A 10485-nucleotide genomic window follows, 5' to 3' on the forward strand; every position below is an offset into this window, starting at 1 on the left:
TCACAGCCTTGAGGGACAGGTGAGAATCAGAGAATCATTTGTTTGGAAAAGACTCTCAAGGTCATTGAGTCCAACCATTGCCCCACTCCTGGCACTGCCCCATGTCCCTGAGAACCTCCTCTCTGCATCTGTTCAACCCCTCCAGGGATGGTGACTCCAGCACTGCCCTGGGCAGCCTGTTCCAATGCCCCACAGCGCTTTGGGGAAGAAATTGTTCCCAAGATCCAACCTCAGCTTTCCTTGGTGCAACTTGAGGACTTTTCCTCTCGTCCCATTGCTTGTTACCTGGTGGGAGAGACCGACAGCCCCTATTCTACAACCTCCTTTCAGGCAGTTCAGAGATCAGAAGGTGTCCCCTCAGCTCCTGTTCTCCAGGCTGAACCCCCCCAGTCCCTCAGCTGCTCCCATCACACTTGTGCTTAAAGCAGGGACCCTTCTGCTCTGCACCCCATGTGCTGGGTCCATGGCCATCACAGGAGGCCCAGAGCTCAGACCTCCAGGCCCTACAGAGCTGACATCTCAGAGGACACTGGCCCCCCATGGTCCTCTCCAGGCAGTAGGTTCACTCGGACTTGTCGGAGAGATGCTTCGAAAGGAAAGGATGCAAATTCTATTACCCATCCCTCAAGGTTTCCTCTGTTAAAATCAAATCTGGGCTGGGATCATGTCTGTGCTCCTGCACTCGGAGATGAGCTTTAATTAAGAGGTAAAATTATTAAAGCTGCAAGTTATTATAGCCTCCGGACCTCAGCCCAGTGATATGAAGCAGATGGTCCAGGGGCAAGCGAAAGCCCTTTAATAGAGAAGCGTTTGCAATTCATGAGCATTAATTATGTCCACTTCTCTCATTTTAAAATGTTATGCTTGTCAGCCCTGTTATTGTGTGGAAAGCAAGCATGATGAATTAGGCAAACCCCTTCTGGTTCAGGACATATTCTTTGTGTGACGAAAATTAAAAGTATTATCTCCCAGAAGATAGAGCCATTAGAATATTTAAGCAGTCAGGGTTCCCCAAGCTCCCCACTGCCTCAGCATCCCTTTTCGGGTTTCAGAAGGCACTGCTGGGACCTGGCCATGCCCAGATGGCAGCAGGGGATGCACCACCCTGGGATGTTGACCAAGGACACAGGGTGTTCCGAACAGAAGTTTAACAAGGAACCAGTGCCACCCTGGGCAAGTCATTTATCCCCTGGCCTTGCCCTCCTGCCTGCCACATCTATTAGCATGGAGGATGTTAATCTCTTCCCCAAACAACAAGCCACAGGATAAGAGGAAATGGTCTCAAGTTGCGCCACGGGAGGTTGAGGTTGGATCTGGGGAACAATTTCTTCCCCAAAGGGCTGTGGGGCATTGGAACAGGCTGCCCAGGGCAGTGCTGGAGTCACCATCCCTGGAGGGGTTGGACAGACATGGAGATGAGGGTCTCAGGGACATGGGTTAGTGCCAGGGATGGGTTAATGGTTGGACTTGATGATCTTGAGGGTCTCTTCCCACCAAAATGATTCTATTATTTATAAGAAGACTGTAGCCCATAAAACAAAGAACAAGTGAGAGTGTTGATCCCACTGAACTCCCCGCTCTGCTCTAGTTTGCCGTCATCACCAACATGCTTCCTTACCCAAATTCCACACCATGGTACCTGCTTGCTGGATGCTCTGTCCTGCCACCACATCCCTGGCCAGAGCTGCAGTGTCTGGATCGCGCCCAGGTGGGGAGAGCCCGGTCTGCCCAGACAGCGCTGGGCTGGAGAAACGGAGGTGACAGCATAAGGTAGAGCAGAGATGAGGCTGAGATCCCAGCCTGAACCTCCTAAATCCCCACCCACCTGGATGCTGCAATAACCCCAGGGCTCCAGGCAAAGCACCTGGGGGCTGGTAGGAAGGGGCAGCACCCAGGATCCATACACATGGGCAACCCCGGGGAAGAGCAGCTCTGCAGCAATTGCTGTCACTCTGTTTTTTGCGGTGAGAGCCATATCTTATGGTTGTGCTGGTCCAGGGGCAGGACACGCTCTAACATCCCAGCAACAGCATCAGAGTCTCCAGATTCCACCGTGGGAGAGGAGGGCAGAGGAGGCCAGCATGGCCTCCAGAGACTGCGTAATCCCAGACTTTGCCTCTCCAAACAGGAAGAAATACTGAATCTTCACTGCTCTTTTCAGAGAACAGTCATGGCTGTTTGGATTCAGGTAAATGCATATATGAGACTCGCATTTGGGATGTAATGGCTAGAAGAATCTTGCTGTCTTGGTGGGATGGAGCTCTGGCTGAATGCCTGGCCCTGGGCTAGGTGGGCTCTGGTTGCTCATCACAGTTATTGATAGACCGAAAAAGTTGAATCTACTTGTCTTGGTGGTAAGAGGTGGGTTTGAGAGTGTTTTGGGCTGGAAGAGATGGTTCGGGAAGGTGTGGGAAGCACAAGGAGAGCTTTGGAAAAATAAGGAGGATGCTCAGCCACCACCAGCACTGCCCATCTGCACGTGAAGCTTGAGAGCATGACATGAATAAGTGATCACCCTGGACATCGGAAACCCTTGAAAGCACGTGAAAATGATAGTCTTCCCTATTCTTGTCCTTGGCCTGCTCCCCTCATCTCTTTTTCCTCTGAGCACTTGAAGCATTCAGTTAGACCACTTCAAACATAACAGCGAATCATTCCTCCTGCCACCCCCAGCAATAAGAACTTCCTTTCCATTGCTCTGATTCACAGGAAAAACAAACAAACAAACAAGCAGACAAACACCAAAAAACCACCCCACCACTTCAACTCAGGTTCTCTGTGTGGGGGAGGTCTCACACTATGCCTGATGTTACAAGGCTGGTGGGAAAGGACAAGGGGCATGAACTTGCTCTGACTGCTCCGCAGCCCTGGAGGGCATCAGACAACCCCGCCTGACCTTACAGCGTGAAGCCACCTGCCCTCCCCATAACAGCATCACCCTCTACACAGCCTCATTTAAAGATGACATCGTTTACATTCATAGAGATTTATTGGCTCTTCTTTTTGCCCTGAATTAAGCCCTGTTGTGCAACCATTTGATTTTTCCCAGCGTTAGTCAGAGAAGCCCAGGACTGGAAGAAATCACCTGTGCAATTCCCCCACGTAGCACCAGCAAGAGCTGAGCACCAGGTTTTTGGGAGGGCACAAATCCACTCTGAAAATGGACCAATTCAGCCCAAAACAACAGTCCCACGCCCTGTGCTGACCACTGCTAAACGCCAGTCTGTTGTTGCTTTAAAGTAAAATCAGTCCTGCCTATGAATCTTTACATATAATAAGCAAAACCAAATTCTTGAGCTTGGCTTTATTCAGCCAGCCCAGAGGAGCAGGATGCCATGGGTGCTTGCTCAGTGCAGTGACGGCTCAATGCAAAGGGTGACCTGTACCTCGGTGTCTGCACTGTGCCAGTGCCCAGATCATGACACAATTTGCACCCCTGCATGCAGAGATCCTGGAGGACAGTCCCAGTCTCCCATGTGCAATGCAGGCTGGCAGGGACACACTGCTTGTACCTGTGCTTTGCAGGTGGGGAAACTGAGGCAGCACTGGCTTGCGCACAGAACTACATTGCACAGCCCTGGTTTTGGGATGACTTAGTCAAACCGATCCACAAGACCATGGGGCTCAGCTCCACTCCAGGATGAGCCCAGGACCCTGAACCCAGCAGCTGCTGCAGGTGCTGTAGGAACCTGCTGCCCTCTCCTGCATGTTTCCAGGAATCATGGATTTTGTCTGTTTGCCTGTCAGCTTCATGAGGCTTTATTTTTGCTTCATGATTTAATTTGGCTGTGATTTATTTATGGCCATGCTTATAAAATATGCAACCTCTTCTGAGACCTCTCTCCACGTGAATGCTTGCAGGGACCGAGATAATTGCCACATACTCTACCAGGCAAGAACAGCCCCAGTGGTAATGCTCCCAGGCTGCTGCAGGACTGGGAGGCATTTTCTCCTAGACCAAGACATTCAGTTTTGCAGCCCATTGGTATTAACATAAAATTTCATGCTTGTGTTCCTATCCCTTCGCTGGCCATGTCCAGGCAATTCTGGTCACTCCCCGCTGAAAGAAACACAGCTGGTGCTACCATCTGAGCTCAAAACTCTCTGAAGCTATGATAATTGTCCCAGAGATGTCCCAAGGTTTGCTCTGAGACCTCTCAGGAAAAGGGGTAGTTGGCCCTGCTGGTGGTTTATCTAGTGAACCCCAAAACCTACTCAGTGGCTCAGGAACATCCAAACAGGCCCTTGGGATGGGTATGGGCAGCACCTGTCACAGTAAAACCTCCTCTCTGGCACAGATCCTGCCCAAAAGACCATGAGCTAAACCCACCAGGAGCACCCAGGGGATGCTCAGCCCTGGGTTTACCCCCTACTGTCCCCTGGGAAGGATCAGTCCCACAGCCATCCCTCCAAGGACACTGAAGGTGCCGCTGACAGCCCGTGCCCAGCAAACATCAGGCTCATCCCAGTGTCTGAGACATCCAGGGGCTGCAGCTGACGACCTCCAGGAGGGCAGGAGCATTTTTGGAGCAGGACCTGGCAGTCCCAGGGATGGCTGGAACCAGCTCACAGCACATTTCCAGCACCAAACTTCTTCAGCTGCTGACGCATAAATCGAACAAATAAATCCTCCTGCCACCAGTGGGTTATTTGCATATGCAATGCTTTCCTTGCACGTGTATACATATAACTTGCATATGCAATTATCCCTTGACACAGGTATCTCTCCATTGCCTTGCTGTGAGCCTGCCCAGTTTCCAGGCATGACACACGGGCCAAGGGAAGCTCAAATCCATCCTCCAAGACTAATTTTCCCCTTCACACATGCAAAAAAAACCCCAAACAAACAAACCAACCAAACCTTTTTTTGACTAAGTTCAACACCAACATACCTCATCCCAGTTCATGGCCAAATTCAACGGGTTCCTCCCGGGTCAGGCACACAAAGGGCTGTGTGGGGCATGGGGACAGCAAACCCTGCAGAGCTGCGACAACAGTCGGGGCTCAGGATCCTCCTGCTCCACCTGCTCCTTGGCTGCAAAGGGTCAGGTGCAGCCACACCTCCATGTCTGGGGGCACCGGGGCAATGCTGGGGTGTCCCTGGGCTCAGGGGGTGTCTCATTAAGGAGGAATAATAGAGAAAAAAAGAATCAGATACAGAACACAGGGACAGGGAGATGGAAAGTAACGCATTATCCCAGCTTGCTCCCAGGCCTATTAAATACTCCCCATCCCCTTGGTGTGGGCGGTAGGAAATCCTGCCTGGCACGGGGGCAGCTGGAATCGCCTCCAAATCACCCCCAGGTGCTTCACGGTCAATTAGAGGCGAGTGGGGAGCAAGGGAGAGGGGTTAAAGATTACGCAAAGGGCCAAGCCAGTGACACAGCGGGGAGCTCCTCTGCTCATCTATATCATAGACACTAATTTGGTTTAATTTACTTCAAAGACTTTCCTGTAGGCTGTGGCGTACGCAGGGTCGGGATGTATTTATCTCAAAAGAGGTTTGAAAGGGGGCAGGGGCCTTTCTCTTGAAAGCATCCCAGGGAGAGTGCTTTGGGGTTTGATTTTTGTTTTATTTTCTTTTTATTTCACAAGGGCTGTCTCCAAAGGCAGATAAGAGGGAGCCCTGGGAAACCAAAGCCAAAAAAGTATATATAAAAGGAAACAACTGACAGAGACTGAAGTGAAGTAGTTAAAACACTTTAAAATAAAGCCTCTCCCCACCCAGTGCCTGCAGAGGGGCAATAAAAGCATCTTGCAAAGTGCTAGCGCAGGATTCCCCCAGGAAAGTGTGCCCTTTGGGGAAAGTTAAAGATCTTGAATTATCCCCCAAGCAGAGCATAAACCAGGGACAACTCGGTGCTTTTATCCTTTCATCATTCAGGGAGAAGTGGCTTGTTAATGCTGGGAGGCTTAAAGAGAATGTAAACCCAAGGTAACAGACACAGACAGGGAGCAGGATGGGAGGAAAGTGGGGGACGGGATCCTGGACTGCAGCTTCGGACCTGAGCTGCTTGTGTTGTGGATGGGGCAGAGATCAGAGCCCGGGAGCTCCACCAGATCCCCGCCCAGCTCTGAGCATCTTGCTGCAGCTTTGGGCAGTTATAGAACCATTTTGGGGGCAAGATCACTGAGTCCAACCATTAACCCAGCCCTGGCACTGCCCCATGTCCCTGAGAACCTCATCTCTGTCTGTCCAACCCCTCCAGGGATGGTGACTCCAGCACTGCCCTGGGCAGCCTGTTCCAATGCCCCACAGCCCTTTGGGGAAGAAATTGTTCCCCAGATCCAACCTCAACCTCCCCTGGTGCAACTTGAGGCCGTTTCCTCTGCTCCTGGCGCTTGTTCCTGGGGAGCAGAGCCCGACCCCCCTGGCTCCAAGCCCCTTTCAGGCAGTTCAGAGATCAGAAGGTCTCCCCTCAGCTCCTGTTCTCCAGCTGAACCCCCCAGGTCCCTCAGCCGCTCCCATCACACTTGTGCTCCAGCCCCTCACCAGCTCCGTTCCCTTCTCTCAACTCACTCCAGCACCTCAAGGGCTTTCTTGGTGTGAGGGGCCCAAAACTGACCCCAGGATTTGACATGCGGCCTCACCAGTGCCCAAGAGAGGGGGATGGTCATCAACCTGGTCCTGCTGGCCACACCAGTGCTGGTACAATTGCAGTTGCCCTTTCTGCTCCTGGGAAGGGGCAGCACCTCCTTGGATGGAGGCAATGCCAGGCACGGTGAGGGCTAAGGGTGCAAAACCACACCAGGGAGCAGCCCTCGAGCTGTACACTTTCAGCCCCGGCACAGATCACCCTTGGCTGAAATCAGGTTAGATCCACTAAACACACTCTGGGTTTCTCTGCAACATCTCAGACACCTCCTGACTCCAAAGCAGGGGACATCAGTGCTTGGACACACCAACTCGGTGCTCAGCACCTGGGCTAAAGCGGCACCTCCCACCTGCAGCCCCTCATCAGCCAGTCCCTGCGAGGGGACAGAGGAGCTGCGACAGAGGAAGCACTCCATAAATCACTGCACAAAGAGGCTGTGTTCAGGGAAGCATCAATAATCACGTTAAATAATTACAGGGGAAAAAGTTGACCAAGTGAGAATAGGAGGGCTGCGGGGTCAGTGCTGGAGGGCAGGGACGAGAGGGAGAGGTCTGAGGGCAGGCTGGAGGATGAGGATGGCGGAGGGACGAGAGGGCTCAGGGGACGGGGAATGGATGCAAAAGAAAAGGTGTTGGTAGATTCTGAAAGCAGGCTGAGACTGCTCCAGCCAAGTCCTGAATGGATCTAGACATACATTCACTAACCATATCTCAGCTCCAACACTTTTGGGGAAAATCCAGCCCTCAGCACCCCTGTGCTTGGGATAATTTGGCAGGAGAGGCCTATAGTGGATGGTTTTATTCAAAGCCCTATGGTGGTGATAGTGGTGTTAAAACATTTGTTTTAACTAACCTGATTACAAGGTAGTGATAAAACCTGCTCAAATCACTTATGATTTGAGTATTTTCTTCTGCTAGTCCTGAAGAGTGTTGCAGTGGGCAGCACCAGTGCCCTCCCATCCAGGACAGGTTATCTGACATAATGCATGTCACATAAAAACAATGGAAAAACATCTACCACCCATCTCAGCTCTTTCTGAATGGCAGCAATAGAATGAACGTGGATGTCATTATTTATTAATGAACTAGGATCTTATTTAGTTCATAAAAACAGACTAAGCAGCTGAGGTAGAAAAGAAAATTAAAATGATGATTTGTGTGTTGTTAGATTTACAGCGCTGGGGTCACTGGCCTGTACTGCTTCCTCTACACAGATTATGTTGGATAATTAGTCACATGTTGCTAACAAACTTTGCCAATCGACTTTGGTTTGTTGTCAGGATGTCTGACACTCTCTGCAAAGTATCCTATCACTTGTTACCTGGGAGAAGAGACCAACCCCCTCCATGCTCCAAGCCCCTTTCAGGCAGTTCCGAGATCAGAAGGTCTCCCCTCAGCTCCTGTTCTCCAGCTGAACCCCCCAGGTCCCTCAGCCGCTCCCATCGCACTTGTGCACCAGCCCCTCACCAACTCCATTTCCTTCTCTCAACTCGCTCCAGCACCTCAAGGGCTTTCTTGCAGCATGCCAGCACCTGCCTTATCTGTATGTGCAAAGATCATGTTGGTGCCAGAAGAAAGAGGGTTTCAGAACTGCAGCCAAAGAGCAGCAATGGCCAACGTGCCCTGGGGGTGCCCAGGAGAGGAGCGCGGCTCCAAGCTTTGTAAGGACACCTGGCTGACACCCTGGCCAGCGAGAGCTTGGTCACCACCAAGGACAGCCGGTTGACACCCCGGCCATCCCCACCCGATCCGCAGCGTGGCCGAGCCCGTCCGAACCCTCTCTGGCTGCTCCGGGAGCGGCGGCAGCTCCGGGAAACGCGGGTCGGAGCTGCCACCGCCCGGCTGCGGCGGGAGCCACAGCGGCGAGACGGGCTGCAAACCAAACAGCTGCTCCCGAGCACCGGGGGTTTTATTCTACCATAATTTTTCAATTTACAAGGCAGTGAATGCAAGAGGAAGATGAGATTTGCTCAGCACGTTTTTTCAGAAGTATTAGGTGCTGAAAGCACTAGAAAAGCCATTTAAACAATTGCTTTTATGATACAACACGCATTAAAGAAACTTCCCTAATATTTTTTTCACCCCTCTGTCACTTTGTACCACACTGCTGCTGTTTTGTTCAACTAGCTGCTTTATGGGCTGCCTTGATTGTAATTGCGTTGTAGCCCCAGGGTGCACTGAAATTTTTGAGTTTCATTTAGCTCAAAGTGTGCTTACAGCTGACAGTGCAGAAATGCTGCATCCTGCATTAATGTCTCAGTGTGAGTTGGAAGAGCCGATGTGGGTGTTGTACCTGCAGCCCAAGCGCTGGTGGTCCCCGAATCCCTGGTGGAGCTGGGTTCCTTGGCTGGGGTTTGGAGGACAGTCACTGCAGCTGTTTGATGTGACAAGGAGCAGACTGAAGCCTGAGATGTTCAGGCCGGTGTTTAGGAAAGGCTTTTTCACTAGGAAGGGAGTGTCGGGGATCATCCACACCTGGAGGTTTTCAAGGCTTGGCTAAACGAAGTCTGGCACAGGTGATGGCCCCACCCCAAACAGGAGACAGGACTTGAGACCTCTGGAGCTTCCTGCCTTTGTAATGTTAATTATTTGCACCTTAGCCCGGCCCTTCTCAGTGGGAGGTGCCTGGTGGGGGGGCAGCCCTCCATACTGCTGAGGTGATGGCAGCTGTGTCCCATCACATACCGGTCACACAAGGGGATGGATGATGCCACCACCCCAGGGACATCACTTCAGCACTGTCCCAAATCGCAGCCCCCCGCCCCCCGCCCAGGCGGGGAGCGGACCAGGGCTGCCGGGGTGCCCAGGTGTGCTCGGAGGGGGCGGCACCCGCCCGTGTCCCACCGCGCCCCCCCCCCGCCGTGTCCCACAGTGTCCTGCGATGCCATCGGCAGCCAGCAGGCGGCGGGCGCGGAGCACGGTCGGGCCGGAGCCGCAGCACGGGTGCCCCCGCTCCCCCCCGCCGCCCATGGGCATCGGAGAGACCCGGGTTCTATGAATTAAGGCAAAAACAAGCCACAGTATGACAGAACCACAGACTGGTGGGGGCTGAAGGGACCTCTGCAGATCCCCCAGTGCAACCCCTGCTCACGCAGGGTCACAGAGCAGATCACACAGGTGGGTCCAGGGGGTTTGAATGTCTCAGAGAAGGAGACTCCACACCCGCTCTGGGCAGCCTGGGCCAGGCTCTGGCACCTCCCAGCAAACAAGTTTCTCCTCATGTTCAGATGGAGCCTCCTGTGTTTCAGTCTGTGCCCGTTGCCCCTCACCCTGGCGTTGGGCACCACTGAACAGAGTCTGGTCCATCCTCTGACACCCACCCTGAGATACTGATCCCATTGATCAGATCCCCCTCAGCTTCTCTTCTCCAGCTCAACAGCCCCAGCTCTCTCAGCCTTTCCTCATGAGAAAGATGCTCCAGACCCCTCAGCATCTTTGTAGCTGGACTTTTTAAACTGGGGAGCCCAGAAATGGACACAGCACCCCAAAAGAGCCTGTTCAACGCCAGCATGGTGCTGTGAAAGGGACCTTGGTAGAGGAACCAGAGGCAGCTGACAGGTCTTGCCCAGCAGCTCCTGTTCCCAAGGGCCACTGAGGTGTGGGACACATCTGCAACCATGGTTGAGAGCTGGAGTAACAGGATTTGGCATTTTCCAACCCAGATGAGACAGTTTGGTGGGTAGGGAACATCACCTCTGGTCCACATTGGTGGTGCCCTTTGGACCCTTCCCGAAAGGGATTCAAACCTTTGTGCTGTCTTCACTGCAAAAGTCATCTTGCTCTGCTTGCTTTCAAAAATTCATCCTTGAGATGTTGTAGCCATGCAACATTGGGATGTTGATATAACTTGGTGCTGCTCACTTGTTTACACCTTGAACAGAGAGCACCGC

The sequence above is a fragment of the Streptopelia decaocto genome, assembly GCF_964273445.1.
Source record: "Streptopelia decaocto genome assembly, chromosome: 16".
Lineage (NCBI taxonomy): Eukaryota > Metazoa > Chordata > Aves > Columbiformes > Columbidae > Streptopelia > Streptopelia decaocto.